Source organism: Phyllobates terribilis, unplaced genomic scaffold (assembly GCF_046119375.1).
Source record: "Phyllobates terribilis strain yellow unplaced genomic scaffold, ASM4611937v1 Scaffold_4__5_contigs__length_816908805, whole genome shotgun sequence".
Lineage (NCBI taxonomy): Eukaryota > Metazoa > Chordata > Amphibia > Anura > Dendrobatidae > Phyllobates > Phyllobates terribilis.
In genome coordinates, this window is record NW_027362764.1 from 10928054 (window position 1) to 10956035 (window position 27982).

General features: G+C 36.6%; 1 protein-coding gene across 8 annotated transcripts in view; it reads right to left on the reverse strand.

Annotated features, from left to right (window-relative positions):
• The window catches only part of LOC141264809 (uncharacterized), a 277922-nt gene that overhangs the window by 154958 nt on the left and 94982 nt on the right, over positions 1 to 27982 (reverse strand). The gene's annotated exons all lie outside the window — the stretch shown is intronic.

Below are 27982 nucleotides of genomic sequence, written 5' to 3' on the forward strand. Positions count from 1 at the left end.
CACTTATACTGAGCCCTGTATATATAATGTACTGATAATACAGGGGTGTACTCACTTATACTGAGCGCTGTATATATAATGTACTGATAATACAGGGGGTGTACTCACTTATACTGAGCGCTGTATATATAATGTACTGATAATACAGGGGTGTACTCACTTATACTGAGCACTGTATATATAATGTACTGATAATACAGGGGTGTACTCACTTATGCTGAGCGCTGTATATATAATGTACTGATAATACAGGGGTGTACTCACTTATACTGAGCCCTGTATATATAATGTACTGATAATACAGGGGTGTACTCACTTATACTGAGCGCTGCATATATAATGTACTGATAATACAGGGGTGTACTCACTTATGCTGAGCGCTGTATATATAATGTACTGATAATACAGGGGTGTACTCACTTATACTGAGCACTGTATATATAATGTACTGATAATACAGGGGTGTACTCACTTATGCTGAGCACTGTATATATAATGTACTGATAATACAGGGGGTGTACTCACTTATACTGAGCCCTGTATATATAATGTACTGATAATACAGGGGTGTACTCACTTATACTGAGCACTGTATATATAATGTACTGATAATACAGGGGTGTACTCACTTATGCTGAGCGCTGTATATATAATGTACTGATAATACAGGGGTGTACTCACTTATGCTGAGTGCTGTATATATACTGTACTGATAATACAGGGGTGTACTCACTTATACTGAGCCCTGTATATATAATGTACTGATAATACAGGGGTGTACTCACTTATACTGAGCACTGTATATAATGTACTGATAATACAGGGGTGTACTCACTTATACTGAGCGCTGTGTATATAATGTACTGATAATACAGGGGTGTGCTCACTTATACTGAGCCCTGTATATATAATGTACTGATAATACAGGGGTGTACTCACTTATGCTGAGCGCTGTATATATAATGTACTGATAATACAGGGGTGTACTCACTTATGCTGAGTGCTGTATATATACTGTACTGATAATACAGGGGTGTACTCACTTATACTGAGCCCTGTATATATAATGTACTGATAATACAGGGGTGTACTCACTTATACTGAGCCCTGTATATATAATGTACTGATAATACAGGGGTGTACTCACTTATACTGAGCACTGTATATATAATGTACTGATAATACAGGGGGTGTACTCACTTATACTGAGCGCTGTGTATATAATGTACTGATAATAAAGGGGTGTGCTCACTTATACTGAGCGCTGTATATATAATGTACTGATAATACAGGGGTGTGCTCACTTACACTGAGCACTGTATATATAATGTACTGATAATACAGGGGTGTACTCACTTATGCTGAGCGCTGTATATATATTGTACTGATAATACAGGGGTGTACTCACTTATACTGAGCCCTGTATATATATAATGTACTGATAATACAGGGGTGTACTCACTTATACTGAGCACTGTATATATAATGTACTGATAATACAGGGGTGTACTCACTTATGCTGAGCCCTGTATATATAATGTACTGATAATACAGGGCGTACTCACTTATACTGAGCACTGTATATATAATGTACTGATAATACAGGGGTGTACTCACTTATGCTGAGTGCTGTATATATACTGTACTGATAATACAGGGGTGTACTCACTTATACTGAGCGCTGTATATATAATGTACTGATAATACAGGGGTGTACTCACTTATACTGAGCGCTGTATATATAATGTACTGATAATACAGGGGTGTACTCACTTATACTGAGCCCTGTATATATAATGTACTGATAATACAGGGGGAGTACTCACTTATACTGAGCACTGTATATATAATGTACTGATAATACAGGGGGAGTACTCACTTATACTGAGACCTGTATATATAATGTACTGATAATACAGGGGTGTACTCACTTATACTGAGCGCTGTATATATACTGTACTGATAATACAGGGGTGTACTCACTTATGCTGAGCGCTGTATATATACTGTACTGATAATACAGGGGTGTACTCACTTATGCTGAGTGCTGTATATATACTGTACTGATAATACAGGGGTGTACTCACTTATACTGAGCGCTGTATATATAATGTACTGATAATACAGGGGTGTACTCACTTATACTGAGCCCTGTATATATAATGTACTGATAATACAGGGGTGTACTCACTTATACTGAGCGCTGTATATATAATGTACTGATAATACAGGGGTGTACTCACTTATACTGAGCACTGTATATATAATGTACTGATAATACAGGGGTGTACTCACTTATACTGAGCACTGTATATATAATGTACTGATAATACAGGGGGAGTACTCACTTATACTGAGACCTGTATATATAATGTACTGATAATACAGGGGTGTACTCACTTATACTGAGCGCTGTATATATACTGTACTGATAATACAGGGGTGTACTCACTTATGCTGAGTGCTGTATATATACTGTACTGATGATACAGGGGTGTACTCACTTATACTGAGCGCTGTATATATAATGTACTGATAATACAGGGGTGTACTCACTTATACTGAGCGCTGTATATATAATGTACTGATAATACAGGGGTGTACTCACTTATACTGAGCGCTGTATATATAATGTACTGATAATACAGGGGTGTACTCACTTATACTGAGCCCTGTATATATAATGTACTGATAATACAGGGGGTGTACTCACTTATACTGAGCCCTGTATATATAATGTACTGATAATACAGGGGTGTACTCACTTATACTGAGCGCTGTATATATAATGTACTGATAATACAGGGGTGTACTCACTTATGCTGAGCACTGTAATATAATGTACTGGTAATACAGGGGTGTACTCACTTATACTGAGCCCTGTATATATAATGTACTGATAATACAGGGGTGTACTCACTTATACTGAGCACTGTATATATAATGTACTGATAATACAGGGGTGTACTCACTTATACTGAGTGCTGTATATATAATGTACTGATAATACAGGGGTGTACTCACTTATACTGAGCGCTGTATATATAATGTACTGATAATACAGGGGTGTACTCACTTATACTGAGCCCTGTATATATAATGTACTGATAATACAGGGGTATACTCACTTATACTGAGCGCTGTATATATAATGTACTGATAATACAGGGGTGTACTCACTTATGCTGAGCCCTGTATATATAATGTACTGATAATACAGGGGTGTACTCACTTATACTGAGCGCTGTATATATAATGTACTGATAATACAGGGGTGTACTCACTTATACTGAGCGCTGTATATATAATGTACTGATAATACAGGGGTGTACTCACTTATACTGAGCGCTGTATATATAATGTACTGATAATAGAGGGGTATACTCACTTATACTGAGCGCTGTATATATAATGTACTGATAATACAGGGGTGTAATCACTTATGCTGAGCCCTGTATATATAATGTACTGATAATACAGGGGTGTACTCACTTATACTGAGCGCTGTATATATAATGTACTGATAATACAGGGGTGTACTCACTTATACTGAGCCCTGTATATATAATGTACTGATAATACAGGGGTGTACTCACTTATGCTGAGTGCTGTATATATACTGTACTGATAATACAGGGGTGTACTCACTTATACTGAGCCCTGTATATATAATGTACTGATAATACAGGGGGTGTACTCACTTATACTGAGCCCTGTATATATAATGTACTGATAATACAGGGGTGTACTCACTTATACTGAGCACTGTATATATAATGTACTGATAATACAGGGGTGTACTCACTTATACTGAGCGCTGTATATATAATGTACTGATAATACAGGGGTATACTCACTTATACTGAGCGCTGTATATATAATGTACTGATAATACAGGGGTGTACTCACTTATACTGAGCCCTGTATATATAATGTACTGATAATACAGGGGTATACTCACTTATACTGAGCGCTGTATATATAATGTACTGATAATACAGGGGTGTACTCACTTATGCTGAGCCCTGTATATATAATGTACTGATAATACAGGGGTGTACTCACTTATACTGAGCGCTGTATATATAATGTACTGATAATACAGGGGTGTACTCACTTATACTGAGCGCTGTATATATAATGTACTGATAATACAGGGGTGTACTCACTTATACTGAGCGCTGTATATATAATGTACTGATAATAGAGGGGTATACTCACTTATACTGAGCGCTGTATATATAATGTACTGATAATACAGGGGTGTACTCACTTATACTGAGCGCTGTATATATAATGTACTGATAATACAGGGGAGTACTCACTTATACTGAGCCCTGTATATATAATGTACTGATAATACAGGGGTGTACTCACTTATGCTGAGTGCTGTATATATACTGTACTGATAATACAGGGGTGTACTCACTTATACTGAGCGCTGTATATATAATGTACTGATAATACAGGGGTGTACTCACTTATACTGAGCCCTGTATATATAATGTACTGATAATACAGGGGTGTACTCACTTATACTGAGCGCTGTATATAGACTGTACTGACAATACAGGGGTGTACTCACTTATACTGAGCCCTGTATATATAATGTACTGATAATACAGGGGTGTACTCACTTATACTTAGCACTGTATATATAATGTACTGATAATACAGGGGTGTACTCACTTATACTGAGCGCTGTATATAGACTGTACTGACAATACAGGGGTGTACTCACTTATACTGAGCCCTGTATATATAATGTACTGATAATAGAGGGGTGTACTCACTTATACTGAGCACTGTATATATAATGTACTGATAATACAGGGGTGTACTCACTTATACTGAGCCCTGTATATATAATGTACTGATAATACAGGGGTGTACTCACTTATGCTGAGCTCTGTATATATAATGTACTGATAATACAGGGGTGTACTCACTTATGCTGAGTGCTGTATATATACTGTTCTGATAATACAGGGGTGTACTCACTTATACTGAGCGCTGTATATATAATGTACTGATAATACAGGGGTGTACTCACTTATACTGAGCCCTGTGTATATAATGTACTGATAATACAGGGGTGTACTCACTTATACTGAGTGCTGTATATATAATGTACTGATAATACAGGGGTGTACTCACTTATACTGAGCCCTGTATATATACTGTACTGATAATACAGGGGTGTACTCACTTATACTGAGCGCTGTATATATAATGTACTGATAATACAGGGGTGTACTCACTTATACTGAGCCCTGTATATATAATGTACTGATAATACAGGGGTGTACTCACTTATACTGAGTGCTGTATATATACTGTACTGATAATACAGGGGTGTGCTCACTTATGCTGAGCACTGTATATATAATGTACTGATAATACAGGGGTGTACTCACTTATACTGAGCGCTGTATATAGACTGTACTGACAATACAGGGGTGTACTCACTTATACTGAGCGCTGTATATATAATGTACTGATAATACAGGGGTGTACTCACTTATACTGAGCACTGTATATATAATGTACTGATAATACAGGGGTGTACTCACTTATACTGAGCACTGTATATATAATGTACTGAAAATACAGGGGTGTACTCACTTATACCGAGCGCTGTATATATAATGTACTGATAATACAGGGGTGTACTCACTTATACTGAGCCCTGTATATATACTGTACTGATAATACAGGGGTGTACTCACTTATACTGAGCGCTGTATATATAATGTACTGATAATACAGGGGTGTACTCACTTATACTGAGCCCTGTATATATAATGTACTGATAATACAGGGGTGTACTCACTTATACTGAGTGCTGTATATATACTGTACTGATAATACAGGGGTGTGCTCACTTATGCTGAGCACTGTATATATAATGTACTGATAATACAGGGGTGTACTCACTTATACTGAGCCCTGTATATATAATGTACTGATAATACAGGGGTGTACTCACTTATACTGAGCACTGTATATATAATGTACTGATAATACAGGGGTGTACTCACTTATACTGAGCCCTGTATATATACTGTACTGATAATACAGGGGTGTACTCACTTATACTGAGCGCTGTATATATAATGTACTGATAATACAGGGGTGTACTCACTTATACTGAGCCCTGTATATATAATGTACTGATAATACAGGGGTGTACTCACTTATACTGAGTGCTGTATATATACTGTACTGATAATACAGGGGTGTGCTCACTTATGCTGAGCACTGTATATATAATGTACTGATAATACAGGGGTGTACTCACTTATACTGAGCGCTGTATATAGACTGTACTGACAATACAGGGGTGTACTCACTTATACTGAGCGCTGTATATATAATGTACTGATAATACAGGGGTGTACTCACTTATACTGAGCACTGTATATATAATGTACTGATAATACAGGGGTGTACTCACTTATACTGAGCACTGTATATATAATGTACTGAAAATACAGGGGTGTACTCACTTATACCGAGCGCTGTATATATAATGTACTGATAATACAGGGGTGTACTCACTTATACTGAGCCCTGTATATATACTGTACTGATAATACAGGGGTGTACTCACTTATACTGAGCGCTGTATATATAATGTACTGATAATACAGGGGTGTACTCACTTATACTGAGCCCTGTATATATAATGTACTGATAATACAGGGGTGTACTCACTTATACTGAGTGCTGTATATATACTGTACTGATAATACAGGGGTGTGCTCACTTATGCTGAGCACTGTATATATAATGTACTGATAATACAGGGGTGTACTCACTTATACTGAGCCCTGTATATATAATGTACTGATAATACAGGGGTGTACTCACTTATACTGAGCCCTGTATATATAATGTACTGATAATACAGGGGGAGTACTCACTTATACTGAGACCTGTATATATAATGTACTGATAATACAGGGGTGTACTCACTTATACTGAGCGCTGTATATATACTGTACTGATAATACAGGGGTGTACTCACTTATGCTGAGCGCTGTATATATACTGTACTGATAATACAGGGGTGTACTCACTTATGCTGAGTGCTGTATATATACTGTACTGATAATACAGGGGTGTACTCACTTATACTGAGCGCTGTATATATAATGTACTGATAATACAGGGGTGTACTCACTTATACTGAGCCCTGTATATATAATGTACTGATAATACAGGGGTGTACTCACTTATACTGAGCGCTGTATATATAATGTACTGATAATACAGGGGTGTACTCACTTATACTGAGCACTGTATATATAATGTACTGATAATACAGGGGTGTACTCACTTATACTGAGCACTGTATATATAATGTACTGATAATACAGGGGGAGTACTCACTTATACTGAGACCTGTATATATAATGTACTGATAATACAGGGGTGTACTCACTTATACTGAGCGCTGTATATATACTGTACTGATAATACAGGGGTGTACTCACTTATGCTGAGTGCTGTATATATACTGTACTGATGATACAGGGGTGTACTCACTTATACTGAGCGCTGTATATATAATGTACTGATAATACAGGGGTGTACTCACTTATACTGAGCGCTGTATATATAATGTACTGATAATACAGGGGTGTACTCACTTATACTGAGCGCTGTATATATAATGTACTGATAATACAGGGGTGTACTCACTTATACTGAGCGCTGTATATATAATGTACTGATAATACAGGGGTGTACTCACTTATACTGAGCGCTGTATATATAATGTACTGATAATACAGGGGTGTACTCACTTATGCTGAGCGCTGTATATATAATGTACTGATAATACAGGGGTGTACTCACTTATACTGAGCCCTGTATATATAATGTACTGATAATACAGGGGTGTACTCACTTATGCTGAGTGCTGTATATATACTGTACTGATAATACAGGGGTGTACTCACTTATACTGAGCGCTGTATATATAATGTACTGATAATACAGGGGTGTACTCACTTATACTGAGCGCTGTATATATAATGTACTGATAATACAGGGGTGTACTCACTTATACTGAGCCCTGTATATATAATGTACTGATAATACAGGGGGTGTACTCACTTATACTGAGCCCTGTATATATAATGTACTGATAATACAGGGGTGTACTCACTTATACTGAGCACTGTATATATAATGTACTGATAATACAGGGGTGTACTCACTTATACTGAGCGCTGTATATATAATGTACTGATAATACAGGGGTGTACTCACTTATGCTGAGCACTGTAATATAATGTACTGGTAATACAGGGGTGTACTCACTTATACTGAGCCCTGTATATATAATGTACTGATAATACAGGGGTGTACTCACTTATACTGAGCACTGTATATATAATGTACTGATAATACAGGGGTGTACTCACTTATACTGAGTGCTGTATATATAATGTACTGATAATACAGGGGTGTACTCACTTATACTGAGCGCTGTATATATAATGTACTGATAATACAGGGGTGTACTCACTTATACTGAGCCCTGTATATATAATGTACTGATAATACAGGGGTATACTCACTTATACTGAGCGCTGTATATATAATGTACTGATAATACAGGGGTGTACTCACTTATGCTGAGCCCTGTATATATAATGTACTGATAATACAGGGGTGTACTCACTTATACTGAGCGCTGTATATATAATGTACTGATAATACAGGGGTGTACTCACTTATACTGAGCGCTGTATATATAATGTACTGATAATACAGGGGTGTACTCACTTATACTGAGCGCTGTATATATAATGTACTGATAATAGAGGGGTATACTCACTTATACTGAGCGCTGTATATATAATGTACTGATAATACAGGGGTGTACTCACTTATGCTGAGCCCTGTATATATAATGTACTGATAATACAGGGGTGTACTCACTTATACTGAGCGCTGTATATATAATGTACTGATAATACAGGGGTGTACTCACTTATACTGAGCCCTGTATATATAATGTACTGATAATACAGGGGTGTACTCACTTATGCTGAGTGCTGTATATATACTGTACTGATAATACAGGGGTGTACTCACTTATACTGAGCCCTGTATATATAATGTACTGATAATACAGGGGGTGTACTCACTTATACTGAGCCCTGTATATATAATGTACTGATAATACAGGGGTGTACTCACTTATACTGAGCACTGTATATATAATGTACTGATAATACAGGGGTGTACTCACTTATACTGAGCGCTGTATATATAATGTACTGATAATACAGGGGTATACTCACTTATACTGAGCGCTGTATATATAATGTACTGATAATACAGGGGTGTACTCACTTATACTGAGCCCTGTATATATAATGTACTGATAATACAGGGGTATACTCACTTATACTGAGCGCTGTATATATAATGTACTGATAATACAGGGGTGTACTCACTTATGCTGAGCCCTGTATATATAATGTACTGATAATACAGGGGTGTACTCACTTATACTGAGCGCTGTATATATAATGTACTGATAATACAGGGGTGTACTCACTTATACTGAGCGCTGTATATATAATGTACTGATAATACAGGGGTGTACTCACTTATACTGAGCGCTGTATATATAATGTACTGATAATAGAGGGGTATACTCACTTATACTGAGCGCTGTATATATAATGTACTGATAATACAGGGGTGTACTCACTTATGCTGAGCCCTGTATATATAATGTACTGATAATACAGGGGTGTACTCACTTATACTGAGCGCTGTATATATAATGTACTGATAATACAGGGGAGTACTCACTTATACTGAGCCCTGTATATATAATGTACTGATAATACAGGGGTGTACTCACTTATGCTGAGTGCTGTATATATACTGTACTGATAATACAGGGGTGTACTCACTTATACTGAGCGCTGTATATATAATGTACTGATAATACAGGGGTGTACTCACTTATACTGAGCCCTGTATATATAATGTACTGATAATACAGGGGTGTACTCACTTATACTGAGCGCTGTATATATAATGTACTGATAATACAGGGGTGTACTCACTTATACTGAGCACTGTATATATAATGTACTGATAATACAGGGGTGTACTCACTTATACTGAGCACTGTATATATAATGTACTGATAATACAGGGGGAGTACTCACTTATACTGAGACCTGTATATATAATGTACTGATAATACAGGGGTGTACTCACTTATACTGAGCGCTGTATATATACTGTACTGATAATACAGGGGTGTACTCACTTATGCTGAGTGCTGTATATATACTGTACTGATGATACAGGGGTGTACTCACTTATACTGAGCGCTGTATATATAATGTACTGATAATACAGGGGTGTACTCACTTATACTGAGCGCTGTATATATAATGTACTGATAATACAGGGGTGTACTCACTTATACTGAGCGCTGTATATATAATGTACTGATAATACAGGGGTGTACTCACTTATACTGAGCGCTGTATATATAATGTACTGATAATACAGGGGTGTACTCACTTATACTGAGCGCTGTATATATAATGTACTGATAATACAGGGGTGTACTCACTTATGCTGAGCGCTGTATATATAATGTACTGATAATACAGGGGTGTACTCACTTATACTGAGCCCTGTATATATAATGTACTGATAATACAGGGGTGTACTCACTTATGCTGAGTGCTGTATATATACTGTACTGATAATACAGGGGTGTACTCACTTATACTGAGCGCTGTATATATAATGTACTGATAATACAGGGGTGTACTCACTTATACTGAGCGCTGTATATATAATGTACTGATAATACAGGGGTGTACTCACTTATACTGAGCCCTGTATATATAATGTACTGATAATACAGGGGGTGTACTCACTTATACTGAGCCCTGTATATATAATGTACTGATAATACAGGGGTGTACTCACTTATACTGAGCACTGTATATATAATGTACTGATAATACAGGGGTGTACTCACTTATACTGAGCGCTGTATATATAATGTACTGATAATACAGGGGTGTACTCACTTATGCTGAGCACTGTAATATAATGTACTGGTAATACAGGGGTGTACTCACTTATACTGAGCCCTGTATATATAATGTACTGATAATACAGGGGTGTACTCACTTATACTGAGCACTGTATATATAATGTACTGATAATACAGGGGTGTACTCACTTATACTGAGTGCTGTATATATAATGTACTGATAATACAGGGGTGTACTCACTTATACTGAGCGCTGTATATATAATGTACTGATAATACAGGGGTGTACTCACTTATACTGAGCCCTGTATATATAATGTACTGATAATACAGGGGTATACTCACTTATACTGAGCGCTGTATATATAATGTACTGATAATACAGGGGTGTACTCACTTATGCTGAGCCCTGTATATATAATGTACTGATAATACAGGGGTGTACTCACTTATACTGAGCGCTGTATATATAATGTACTGATAATACAGGGGTGTACTCACTTATACTGAGCGCTGTATATATAATGTACTGATAATACAGGGGTGTACTCACTTATACTGAGCGCTGTATATATAATGTACTGATAATAGAGGGGTATACTCACTTATACTGAGCGCTGTATATATAATGTACTGATAATACAGGGGTGTACTCACTTATGCTGAGCCCTGTATATATAATGTACTGATAATACAGGGGTGTACTCACTTATACTGAGCGCTGTATATATAATGTACTGATAATACAGGGGTGTACTCACTTATACTGAGCCCTGTATATATAATGTACTGATAATACAGGGGTGTACTCACTTATGCTGAGTGCTGTATATATACTGTACTGATAATACAGGGGTGTACTCACTTATACTGAGCCCTGTATATATAATGTACTGATAATACAGGGGGTGTACTCACTTATACTGAGCCCTGTATATATAATGTACTGATAATACAGGGGTGTACTCACTTATACTGAGCACTGTATATATAATGTACTGATAATACAGGGGTGTACTCACTTATACTGAGCGCTGTATATATAATGTACTGATAATACAGGGGTATACTCACTTATACTGAGCGCTGTATATATAATGTACTGATAATACAGGGGTGTACTCACTTATACTGAGCCCTGTATATATAATGTACTGATAATACAGGGGTATACTCACTTATACTGAGCGCTGTATATATAATGTACTGATAATACAGGGGTGTACTCACTTATGCTGAGCCCTGTATATATAATGTACTGATAATACAGGGGTGTACTCACTTATACTGAGCGCTGTATATATAATGTACTGATAATACAGGGGTGTACTCACTTATACTGAGCGCTGTATATATAATGTACTGATAATACAGGGGTGTACTCACTTATACTGAGCGCTGTATATATAATGTACTGATAATAGAGGGGTATACTCACTTATACTGAGCGCTGTATATATAATGTACTGATAATACAGGGGTGTACTCACTTATGCTGAGCCCTGTATATATAATGTACTGATAATACAGGGGTGTACTCACTTATACTGAGCGCTGTATATATAATGTACTGATAATACAGGGGAGTACTCACTTATACTGAGCCCTGTATATATAATGTACTGATAATACAGGGGTGTACTCACTTATGCTGAGTGCTGTATATATACTGTACTGATAATACAGGGGTGTACTCACTTATACTGAGCGCTGTATATATAATGTACTGATAATACAGGGGTGTACTCACTTATACTGAGCCCTGTATATATAATGTACTGATAATACAGGGGTGTACTCACTTATACTGAGCGCTGTATATAGACTGTACTGACAATACAGGGGTGTACTCACTTATACTGAGCCCTGTATATATAATGTACTGATAATACAGGGGTGTACTCACTTATACTGAGCACTGTATATATAATGTACTGATAATACAGGGGTGTACTCACTTATACTGAGCGCTGTATATAGACTGTACTGACAATACAGGGGTATACTCACTTATACTGAGCCCTGTATATATAATGTACTGATAATAGAGGGGTGTACTCACTTATACTGAGCACTGTATATATAATGTACTGATAATACAGGGGTGTACTCACTTATACTGAGCCCTGTATATATAATGTACTGATAATACAGGGGTGTACTCACTTATGCTGAGCTCTGTATATATAATGTACTGATAATACAGGGGTGTACTCACTTATGCTGAGTGCTGTATATATACTGTTCTGATAATACAGGGGTGTACTCACTTATACTGAGCGCTGTATATATAATGTACTGATAATACAGGGGTGTACTCACTTATACTGAGCCCTGTGTATATAATGTACTGATAATACAGGGGTGTACTCACTTATACTGAGTGCTGTATATATAATGTACTGATAATACAGGGGTGTACTCACTTATACTGAGCCCTGTATATATACTGTACTGATAATACAGGGGTGTACTCACTTATACTGAGCGCTGTATATATAATGTACTGATAATACAGGGGTGTACTCACTTATACTGAGCCCTGTATATATAATGTACTGATAATACAGGGGTGTACTCACTTATACTGAGTGCTGTATATATACTGTACTGATAATACAGGGGTGTGCTCACTTATGCTGAGCACTGTATATATAATGTACTGATAATACAGGGGTGTACTCACTTATACTGAGCGCTGTATATAGACTGTACTGACAATACAGGGGTGTACTCACTTATACTGAGCGCTGTATATATAATGTACTGATAATACAGGGGTGTACTCACTTATACTGAGCACTGTATATATAATGTACTGATAATACAGGGGTGTACTCACTTATACTGAGCACTGTATATATAATGTACTGAAAATACAGGGGTGTACTCACTTATACCGAGCGCTGTATATATAATGTACTGATAATACAGGGGTGTACTCACTTATACTGAGCCCTGTATATATACTGTACTGATAATACAGGGGTGTACTCACTTATACTGAGCGCTGTATATATAATGTACTGATAATACAGGGGTGTACTCACTTATACTGAGCCCTGTATATATAATGTACTGATAATACAGGGGTGTACTCACTTATACTGAGTGCTGTATATATACTGTACTGATAATACAGGGGTGTGCTCACTTATGCTGAGCACTGTATATATAATGTACTGATAATACAGGGGTGTACTCACTTATACTGAGCCCTGTATATATAATGTACTGATAATACAGGGGTGTACTCACTTATACTGAGCACTGTATATATAATGTACTGATAATACAGGGGTGTACTCACTTATACTGAGCCCTGTATATATACTGTACTGATAATACAGGGGTGTACTCACTTATACTGAGCGCTGTATATATAATGTACTGATAATACAGGGGTGTACTCACTTATACTGAGCCCTGTATATATAATGTACTGATAATACAGGGGTGTACTCACTTATACTGAGTGCTGTATATATACTGTACTGATAATACAGGGGTGTGCTCACTTATGCTGAGCACTGTATATATAATGTACTGATAATACAGGGGTGTACTCACTTATACTGAGCGCTGTATATAGACTGTACTGACAATACAGGGGTGTACTCACTTATACTGAGCGCTGTATATATAATGTACTGATAATACAGGGGTGTACTCACTTATGCTGAGTGCTGTATATATACTGTTCTGATAATACAGGGGTGTACTCACTTATACTGAGCGCTGTATATATAATGTACTGATAATACAGGGGTGTACTCACTTATACTGAGCCCTGTGTATATAATGTACTGATAATACAGGGGTGTACTCACTTATACTGAGTGCTGTATATATAATGTACTGATAATACAGGGGTGTACTCACTTATACTGAGCCCTGTATATATACTGTACTGATAATACAGGGGTGTACTCACTTATACTGAGCGCTGTATATATAATGTACTGATAATACAGGGGTGTACTCACTTATACTGAGCCCTGTATATATAATGTACTGATAATACAGGGGTGTACTCACTTATACTGAGTGCTGTATATATACTGTACTGATAATACAGGGGTGTGCTCACTTATGCTGAGCACTGTATATATAATGTACTGATAATACAGGGGTGTACTCACTTATACTGAGCGCTGTATATAGACTGTACTGACAATACAGGGGTGTACTCACTTATACTGAGCGCTGTATATATAATGTACTGATAATACAGGGGTGTACTCACTTATACTGAGCACTGTATATATAATGTACTGATAATACAGGGGTGTACTCACTTATACTGAGCACTGTATATATAATGTACTGAAAATACAGGGGTGTACTCACTTATACCGAGCGCTGTATATATAATGTACTGATAATACAGGGGTGTACTCACTTATACTGAGCCCTGTATATATACTGTACTGATAATACAGGGGTGTACTCACTTATACTGAGCGCTGTATATATAATGTACTGATAATACAGGGGTGTACTCACTTATACTGAGCCCTGTATATATAATGTACTGATAATACAGGGGTGTACTCACTTATACTGAGTGCTGTATATATACTGTACTGATAATACAGGGGTGTGCTCACTTATGCTGAGCACTGTATATATAATGTACTGATAATACAGGGGTGTACTCACTTATACTGAGCCCTGTATATATAATGTACTGATAATACAGGGGTGTACTCACTTATACTGAGCACTGTATATATAATGTACTGATAATACAGGGGTGTACTCACTTATACTGAGCCCTGTATATATACTGTACTGATAATACAGGGGTGTACTCACTTATACTGAGCGCTGTATATATAATGTACTGATAATACAGGGGTGTACTCACTTATACTGAGCCCTGTATATATAATGTACTGATAATACAGGGGTGTACTCACTTATACTGAGTGCTGTATATATACTGTACTGATAATACAGGGGTGTGCTCACTTATGCTGAGCACTGTATATATAATGTACTGATAATACAGGGGTGTACTCACTTATACTGAGCGCTGTATATAGACTGTACTGACAATACAGGGGTGTACTCACTTATACTGAGCGCTGTATATATAATGTACTGATAATACAGGGGTGTACTCACTTATACTGAGCACTGTATATATAATGTACTGATAATACAGGGGTGTACTCACTTATACTGAGCACTGTATATATAATGTACTGAAAATACAGGGGTGTACTCACTTATACCGAGCGCTGTATATATAATGTACTGATAATACAGGGGTGTACTCACTTATACTGAGCCCTGTATATATACTGTACTGATAATACAGGGGTGTACTCACTTATACTGAGCGCTGTATATATAATGTTCTGATAATACAGGGGTGTACTCACTTATACTGAGCCCTGTATATATAATGTACTGATAATACAGGGGTGTACTCACTTATACTGAGTGCTGTATATATACTGTACTGATAATACAGGGGTGTGCTCACTTATGCTGAGCACTGTATATATAATGTACTGATAATACAGGGGTGTACTCACTTATACTGAGCCCTGTATATATAATGTACTGATAATACAGGGGTGTACTCACTTATACTGAGCACTGTATATATAATGTACTGATAATACAGGGGTGTACTCACTTATACTGAGCCCTGTATATATACTGTACTGATAATACAGGGGTGTACTCACTTATACTGAGCGCTGTATATATAATGTACTGATAATACAGGGGTGTACTCACTTATACTGAGCCCTGTATATATAATGTACTGATAATACAGGGGTGTACTCACTTATACTGAGTGCTGTATATATACTGTACTGATAATACAGGGGTGTGCTCACTTATGCTGAGCACTGTATATATAATGTACTGATAATACAGGGGTGTACTCACTTATACTGAGCGCTGTATATAGACTGTACTGACAATACAGGGGTGTACTCACTTATACTGAGCGCTGTATATATAATGTACTGATAATACAGGGGTGTACTCACTTATACTGAGCACTGTATATATAATGTACTGATAATACAGGGGTGTACTCACTTATACTGAGCACTGTATATATAATGTACTGAAAATACAGGGGTGTACTCACTTATACCGAGAGCTGTATATATAATGTACTGATAATACAGGGGTGTACTCACTTATACTGAGCCCTGTATATATACTGTACTGATAATACAGGGGTGTACTCACTTATACTGAGCGCTGTATATATAATGTGCTGATAATACAGGGGTGTACTCACTTATACTGAGCCCTGTATATATAATGTACTGATAATACAGGGGTGTACTCACTTATACTGAGTGCTGTATATATACTGTACTGATAATACAGGGGTGTGCTCACTTATGCTGAGCACTGTATATATAATGTACTGATAATACAGGGGTGTACTCACTTATACTGAGCCCTGTATATATAATGTACTGATAATACAGGGGTGTACTCACTTATACTGAGCACTGTATATATAATGTACTGATAATACAGGGGTGTACTCACTTATACTGAGCACTGTATATATAATGTACTGATAATACAGGGGTGTACTCACTTATACCGAGCCCTATATATATAATGTACTGATAATACAGGGGTGTACTCACTTATACTGAGCCCTGTATATATAATGTACTGATAATACAGGGGTGTACTCACTTATACTGAGCACTGTATATATAATGTACTGATCATACAGGGGTGTACTCACTTATACTGAGCCCTGTATATATAATGTACTGATAATACAGGGGTGTACTCACTGATACTGAGCACTGTATATATAATGTACTGATAATACAGGGGTGTACTCACTTATACTGAGCCCTGTATATATAATGTACTGATCATACAGGGGTGTACTCACTTATACTGAGCACTGTATATATAATGTACTGATAATACAGGGGTGTACTCACTTATACTGAGCCCTGTATATATAATGTACTGATCATACAGGGGTGTACTCACTTATACTGAGCCCTGTATATATAATGTACTGATAATACAGGGGTGTACTCACTTATACTGAGCCCTGTATATATAATGTACTGATAATACAGGGGTGTACTCACTTATACTGAACCCTGTATATATAATGTACTGATAATACAGGGGTGTACTCACTTATACTGAGCCCTGTATATATATTGTACTGATAATACAGGGGTGTAATCACTTATACTGAGTGCTGTATATATAATGTACTAATAATACAGGGGTGTACTCACTTATACTGAGCCCTGTATATATAATGTACTGATAATACAGGGGTGTACTCACTTATACTGAGCCCTGTATATATATTGTACTGATAATACAGGGGTGTACTCGATTATACTGAGTGCTGTATATATAATGTACTAATAATACAGGGGTGTACTCACTTATACTGAGCCCTGTATATATATTGTACTGATAATACAGGGGTGTACTCCCTTATACTGAGTGCTGTATATATAATGTACTAATAATACAGGGGTGTACTCACTTATACTGAGCGCTGTATATATAATGTACTGATAATACAGGGGTGTACTCACTTATACTGAGCGCTGTATATATAATGTACTGATAATACAGGGGTGTACTCACTTATACTGAGCCCTGTATATATAATGTACTGATAATACAGGGGTGTACTCACTTATACTGAGCCCTGTATATATAATGTACTGATAATACAGGGGTGTGCTCACTTATACTGAGCACTGTTTATATAATGTACTGATAATACAGGGGTGTACTCACTTATGCTGAGCGCTGTATATATATTGTACTGATAATACAGGGGTGTACTCACTTATACTGAGCGCTGTATATATAATATACTGATAATACAGGGGTGTACTCACTTATACTGAGCGCTGTATATATATTGTACTGATAATACAGGGGTGTACTGACTTATACTGAGCACTGTATATATAATGTACTGATAATACAGGGGTGTACTCACTTATGCTGAGCGCTGTATATATATTGTACTGATAATACAGGGGTGTACTCACTTATACTGAGCGCTGTATATATAATGTACTGATAATACAGGGGTGTACTCACTTATACTGAGCCCTGTATATATAATGTACTGATAATACAGGGGTGTACTCACTTATACTGAGTGCTGTATATATACTGTACTGATAATACAGGGGTGTGCTCACTTATGCTGAGCACTGTATATATAATGTACTGATAATACAGGGGTGTACTCACTTATACTGAGCGCTGTATATAGACTGTACTGACAATACAGGGGTGTACTCACTTATACTGAGCGCTGTATATATAATGTACTGATAATACAGGGGTGTACTCACTTATACTGAGCACTGTATATATAATGTACTGATAATACAGGGGTGTACTCACTTATACTGAGCACTGTATATATAATGTACTGAAAATACAGGGGTGTACTCACTTATACCGAGCGCTGTATATATAATGTACTGATAATACAGGGGTGTACTCACTTATACTGAGCCCTGTATATATACTGTACTGATAATACAGGGGTGTACTCACTTATACTGAGCGCTGTATATATAATGTACTGATAATACAGGGGTGTACTCACTTATACTGAGCCCTGTATATATAATGTACTGATAATACAGGGGTGTACTCACTTATACTGAGCGCTGTATATATAATGTACTGATAATACAGGGGTGTACTCACTTATACTGAGCGCTGTATATATAATATACTGATAATACAGGGGTGTACTCACTTATACTGAGCGCTGTATATATAATGTACTGATAATACAGGGGTGTACTCACTTATACTGAGCACTGTATATATAATGTACTGATAATACAGGGGTGTACTCCCTTATGCTGAGCGCTGTATATATAATGTACTGATAATACAGGGATGTACTCACTTATGCTGAGCACTGTATATATAATGTACTGATAATACAGGGGTGTACTCACTTATACTGAGCGCTGTATATATAATGTACTAATAATACAGGGGTGTACTCACTTATACTGAGCCCTGTATATATAATGTACTGATAATACAGGGGTGTACTCACTTATACTGAGCCCTGTATATATAATGTACTGATAATACAGGGGTGTACTCACTTATAATGAGCGCTGTATATATAATGTACTGATAATACAGGGGTGTACTCACTTATACTGAGCCCTGTATATATATTGTACTGATAATACAGGGGTGTACTCACTTATACTGAGCGCTGTATATATACTGTACTGATAATACAGGGGTGTACTCACTTATACTGAGCGCTGTATATATATTGTACTGATAATACAGGGGTGTACTCACTTATAATGAGCGCTGTATATATAATGTACTGATAATAGAGGGGTGTACTCACTTATACTGAGCGCTGTATATATACTGTACTGATAATACAGGGGTGTACTCACTTATAATGAGCGCTGTATATATAATGTACTGATAATAGAGGGGTGTACTCACTTATACTGAGCGCTGTATATATACTGTACTGATAATACAGGGGTGTACTCACTTATGCTGAGCGCTATATATATAATGTACTGATAATACAGGGGTGTACTCACTTATACTGAGCGCTGTATATATAATGTACTGATAATACAGGGGTGTACTCACTTATACTGAGCCCTGTATATATAATGTACTGATAATACAGGGGTGTACTCTCTTATGCTGAGCGCTGTATATATACTGTACTGATAATACAGGGGTGTACTCACTTATACTGAGTGCTGTATATATAATGTACTGATAATACAGGGGTGTACTCACTTATACTGAGCCCTGTATATATATTGTACTGATAATACAGGGGTGTACTCCCTTATACTGAGTGCTGTATATATAATGTACTAATAACACAGGGGTGTACTCACTTATACTGAGCGCTGTATATATAATGTACTGATAATACAGGGGTGTACTCACTTATGCTGAGCACTGTATATATAATGTACTGATAATACAGGGGTGTACTCACTTATACTGAGCGCTGTATATATATTGTACTGATAATACAGGGGTGTACTCACTTATACTGAGCCCTGTATATATAATGTACTGATAATACAGGGGTGTACTCACTTATACTGAGCCCTGTATATATATTGTACTGATAATACAGGGGTGTACTCACTTATGCTGAGCACTGTATATATAATGTACTGATAATACAGGGGTGTACTCACTTATACTGAGCCCTGTATATATATTGTACTGATAATACAGGGGTGTACTCACTTATGCTGAGCACTGTATATATAATGTACTGATAATACAGGGGTGTACTCACTTATACTGAGCCCTGTATATATAATGTACTGATAATACAGGGGTGTACTCACTTATACTGAGCCCTGTATATATAATGTACTGATAATACAGGGGTGTACTCACTTATACTGAGCGCTGTATATATATTGTACTGATAATACAGGGGTGTACTCACTTATACTGAGCCCTGTATATATATTGTACTGATAATACAGGGGTGTACTCACTTATGCTGAGTGCTGTATATATAATGTACTAATAATACAGGGGTGTACTCACTTATACTGAGCCCTGTATATATAATGTACTGATAATACAGGGGTGTACTCACTTATACTGAGCGCTGTATATATATTGTACTGATAATACAGGGGTGTACTCACTTATACTGAGCGCTGTATTTATAATGTACTGATAATACAGGGGTGTACTCACTTATACTGAGCTCTGTATATATAATGTACTGATAATACAGGGGTGTACTCACTTATACTGAGCCCTGTATATATAATGTACTGATAATACAGGGGTGTACTCACTTATACTGAGTGCTGTATATATAATGTACTGATAATACAGGGGTGTACTCACTTATACTGAGTGCTGTATTTATAATGTACTGATAATACAGGGGTGTACTCACTTATACTGAGCTCTGTATATATAATGTACTGATAATACAGGGGTGTACTCACTTATACTGAGCCCTGTATATATAATGTACTGATAATACAGGGGTGTACTCACTTATACTGAGCTCTGTATATATAATGTACTGATAATACAGGGGGTGTACTCACTTATACTGAGCCCTGTATATATAATGTACTGATAATACAGGGGTGTACTCACTTATACTGAGCCCTGTATATATAATGTACTGATAATACAGGGGGTGTACTCACTTATACTGAGCCCTGTATATATATTGTACTGATAATACAGGGGTGTACTCACTTATGCTGAGTGCTGTATATATAATGTACTAATAATACAGGGGTGTACTCACTTATACTGAGCGCTGTATATATATTGTACTGATAATACAGGGGGTGTACTCACTTATTCTGAGTGCTGTATATATAATGTACTAATAATACAGGGGTGTACTCACTTATACTGAGCCCTGTATATATATTGTACTGATAATACAGGGGTGTACTCACTTATGCTGAGCGCTGTATATATAATGTACTGATAATACAGGGGTGTACTCACTTATACTGAGCCCTATATATATTGTACTGATAATACAGGGGTGTACTCACTTATACTGAGTGCTGTATATATAATGTACTAATAATACAGGGGTGTACTCACTTATACTGAGCCCTATATATATTGTACTGATAATACAGGGGTGTACTCACTTATACTGAGTGCTGTATATATAATGTACTGATAATACAGGGGTGTACTCACTTATACTGAGCCCTGTATATATATTGTACTGATAATACAGGGGTGTACTCACTTATACTGAGTGCTGTATATATAATATACTGATAATACAGGGGTGTACTCACTTATACTGAGCCCTATATATATTGTACTGATAATACAGGGGTGTACTCACTTATACTGAGTGCTGTATATATAATGTACTGATAATACAGGGGTGTACTCACTTATACTGAGCCCTGTATATATATTGTACTGATAATACAGGGGTGTAATCACTTATACTGAGTGCTGTATATATAATGTACTAATAATACAGGGGTGTACTCACTTATACTGAGTGCTGTATATATAATGTACTAATAATACAGGGGTGTACTCACTTATACTGAGCCCTGTATATATATTGTACTGATAATACAGGGGTGTAATCACTTATACTGAGTGCTGTATATATAATGTAATAATAATACAGGGGTGTACTCACTTATCCTGAGCGCTGTATATATAATGTACTGATAATACAGGGGTGTACTCACTTATACTGAGCCCTGTATATATATTGTACTGATAATACAGGGGTGTAATCACTTATACTGAGTGCTGTATATATAATGTACTGATAATACAGGGGTGTACTCACTTATACTGAGTGCTGTATATATAATGTACTAATAATACAGGGGTGTACTCACTTATACTGAGTGCTGTATATATAATGTACTGATAATACAGGGGGTGTACTCACTTATACTGAGCCGTGTATATATATTGTACTGATAATACAGGGGTGTAATCACTTATACTGAGCGCTGTATATATAATGTACTGATAATACAGGGGTGTACTCACTTATACTGAGCCCTGTATATATAATGTACTGATAATACAGGGGTGTACTCACTTATACTGAGCCCTGTATATATAATGTACTGATAATACAGGGGTGTACTCACTTATACTGAGTGCTGTATATATAATATACTAATAATACAGGGGTGTACTCACTTATACTGAGTGCTGTATATATAATGTACTGATAATACAGGGGTGTACTCACTTATACTGAGCCCTGTATATATATTGTACTGATAATACAGGGGTGTAATCACTTATACTGAGTGCTGTATATATAATGTACTGATAATACAGGGGTGTACTCACTTATACTGAGCCCTGTATATATATTGTACTGATAATACAGGGGTGTAATCACTTATACTGAGTGCTGTATATATAATGTACTGATAACACAGGGGTGTACTCACTTATACTGAGTGCTGTATATATAATGTACTAATAATACAGGGGTGTACTCACTTATACTGAGTGCTGTATATATAATGTACTAATAATACAGGGGTGTACTCACTTATACTGAGCGCTGTATATATAATGTACTGATGACACAGGGGTGTACTCACTTATACTGAGCCCTGTATATATAATGTACTGATAATACAGGGGTGTACTCACTTATACTGAGCACTGTTTATATAATGTACTGATAATACAGGGGTGTACTCACTTATGCTGAGCGCTGTATATATATTGTACTGATAATACAGGGGTGTACTCACTTATACTGAGCGCTGTATATATAATGTACTGATAATACAGGGGTGTACTCACTTATACTGAGCCCTGTATATGTAATATACTGATAATACAGGGGTGTACTCACTTATACTGAGCGCTGTATATATATTGTACTGATAATACAGGGGTGTACTGACTTATACTGAGCACTGTATATATAATGTACTGATAATACAGGGGTGTACTCACTTATGCTGAGCGCTGTATATACATTGTACTGATAATACAGGGGTGTACTCACTTATACTGAGCGCTGTATATATAATATACTGATAATACAGGGGTGTACTCACTTATACTGAGCGCTGTATATATATTGTACTGATAATACAGGGGTGTACTCACTTATACTGAGCGCTGTATATATAATATACTGATAATACAGGGGTGTACTCACTTATACTGAGCGCTGTATATATATTGTACTGATAATACAGGGGTGTACTCACTTATACTGAGCGCTGTATATATAATGTACTGATAATACAGGGGTGTACTCACTTATACTGAGCTCTGTATATATAATGTACTGATAATACAGGGGTGCACTCACTTATACTGAGCGCTGTATATATAATGTACTGATAATACAGGGGTGTACTCACTTATACTGAGCGCTGTATATATAATGTACTGATAATACAGGGGTGTACTCACTTATACTGAGCGCTGTATATATAATGTACTGATAATACAGGGGTGTACTCACTTATACTGAGCACTGTATATATAATGTGCTGATAATACAGGGGTGTACTCACTTATACTGAACACTGTATATATAATGTACTGATAATACAGGGGTGTACTCACTTATACTGAGCACTGTATATATAATGTACTGATAATACAGGGGTGTACTCACTTATACTGAGCCCTGTATATATATTGTACTGATAATACAGGGGTGTACTCACTTATACTGAGCACTGTATATATAATGTGCTGATAATACAGGGGTGTACTCACTTATACTGAACACTGTATATATAATGTACTGATAATACAGGGGTGTACTCACTTATACTGAACACTGTATATATAATGTACTGATAATACAGGGGTGTACTCCCTTATACTGAGACCTGTATATATAATGTACTGATAATACAGGGGTGTACTCACTTATACTGAGCACTGTATATATAATGTACTGATAATACAGGGGTGTACTCACTTATACTGAGCGCTGTATACATATTTTACTGATAATACAGGGGTGTACTCACTTATACTGAGCCCTGTATATATAATGTACTGATAATACAGGGGTGTACTCACTTATACTGAGCGCTGTATATATAATGTACTGATAATACAGGGGTGTACTCACTTATACTGAGACCTGTATATATAATGTACTGATAATACAGGGGTGTACTCACTTATACTGAGCGCTGTATATATAATGTACTGATAATACAGGGGTGTAATCACTTATACTGAGTGCTGTATATATAATGTACTGATAATACAGGGGTGTACTCACTTATACTGAGCCCTGTATATATATTGTACTGATAATACAGGGGTGTAATCACTTATACTGAGCGCTGTATATATAATGTACTGATAATACAGAGGTGTACTCACTTATACTGAGTGCTGTATATATAATGTACTGATAACACAGGGGTGTACTCACTTATGCTGAGCGCTGTATATATAATGTACTGATAATACAGGGGTGTACTCACTTATACTGAGTGCTGTATATATAATGTACTAATAATACAGGGGTGTACTCACTTATACTGAGTGCTGTATATATAATGTACTAATAATACAGGGGTGTACTCACTTATACTGAGCGCTGTATATATAATGTACTGATGACACAGGGGTGTACTCACTTATACTGAGCCCTGTATATATAATGTACTGATAATACAGGGGTGTACTCACTTATACTGAGCACTGTTTATATAATGTACTGATAATACAGGGGTGTACTCACTTATGCTGAGCGCTGTATATATATTGTACTGATAATACAGGGGTGTACTCACTTATACTGAGCGCTGTATATATAATGTACTGATAATACAGGGGTGTACTCACTTATACTGAGCCCTGTATATATAATATACTGATAATACAGGGGTGTACTCACTTATACTGAGCGCTGTATATATATTGTACTGATAATACAGGGGTGTACTGACTTATACTGAGCACTGTATATATAATGTACTGATAATACAGGGGTGTACTCACTTATGCTGAGCGCTGTATATACATTGTACTGATAATACAGGGGTGTACTCACTTATACTGAGCGCTGTATATATAATATACTGATAATACAGGGGTGTACTCACTTATACTGAGCGCTGTATATATATTGTACTGATAATACAGGGGTGTACTCACTTATACTGAGCGCTGTATATATAATATACTGATAATACAGGGGTGTACTCACTTATACTGAGCGCTGTATATATATTGTACTGATAATACAGAGGTGTACTCAATTATACTGAGCGCTGTATATATAATGTACTGATAATACAGGGGTGTACTCACTTATACTGAGCGCTGTATATATAATGTACTGATAATACAGGGGTGTACTCACTTATACTGAGCTCTGTATATATAATGTACTGATAATACAGGGGTGCACTCACTTATACTGAGCGCTGTATATATAATGTACTGATAATACAGGGGTGTACTCACTTATACTGAGCGCTGTATATATAATGTACTGATAATACAGGGGTGTACTCACTTATACTGAGCGCTGTATATATAATGTACTGATAATACAGGGGTGTACTCACTTATACTGAGCCCTGTATATATAATGTACTGATAATACAGGGGTGCACTCACTTATACTGAGCGCTGTATATATAATGTACTGATAATACAGGGGTGTACTCACTTATACTGAGCTCTGTATATATAATGTACTGATAATACAGGGGTGCACTCACTTATACTGAGCGCTGTATATATAATGTACTGATAATACAGGGGTGTACTCACTTATACTGAGCGCTGTATATATAATGTACTGATAATACAGGGGTGTACTCACTTATACTGAGCGCTGTATATATAATGTGCTGATAATACAGGGGTGTACTCACTTATACTGAGCCCTGTATATATACTGTACTGATAATACAGGGGTGTACTCACTTATACTGAGCCCTGTATATATAATGTACTGATAATACAGGGGTGTACTCACTTATACTGAGCCCTGTATATATACTGTACTGATAATACAGGGGTGTACTCACTTATACTGAGCCCTGTATATATAATGTACTGATAATACAGGGGTGTACTCACTTATACTGAGCCCTGTATATATACTGTACTGATAATACAGGGGTGTACTCACTTATACTGAGCCCTGTATATATAATGTACTGATAATACAGGGGTGTACTCACTTATGCTGAGCGCTGTATATATAATGTACTGATAATACAGGGGTGTACTCACTTATTCTGAGCGCTGTATATATATTGTACTGATAATACAGGGGTGTAATCACTTATACTGAGCGCTGTATATATAATGTACTGATAATACAGGGGTGTACTCACTTATACTGAGTGCTGTATATATAATGTACTGATAATACAGGGGTGT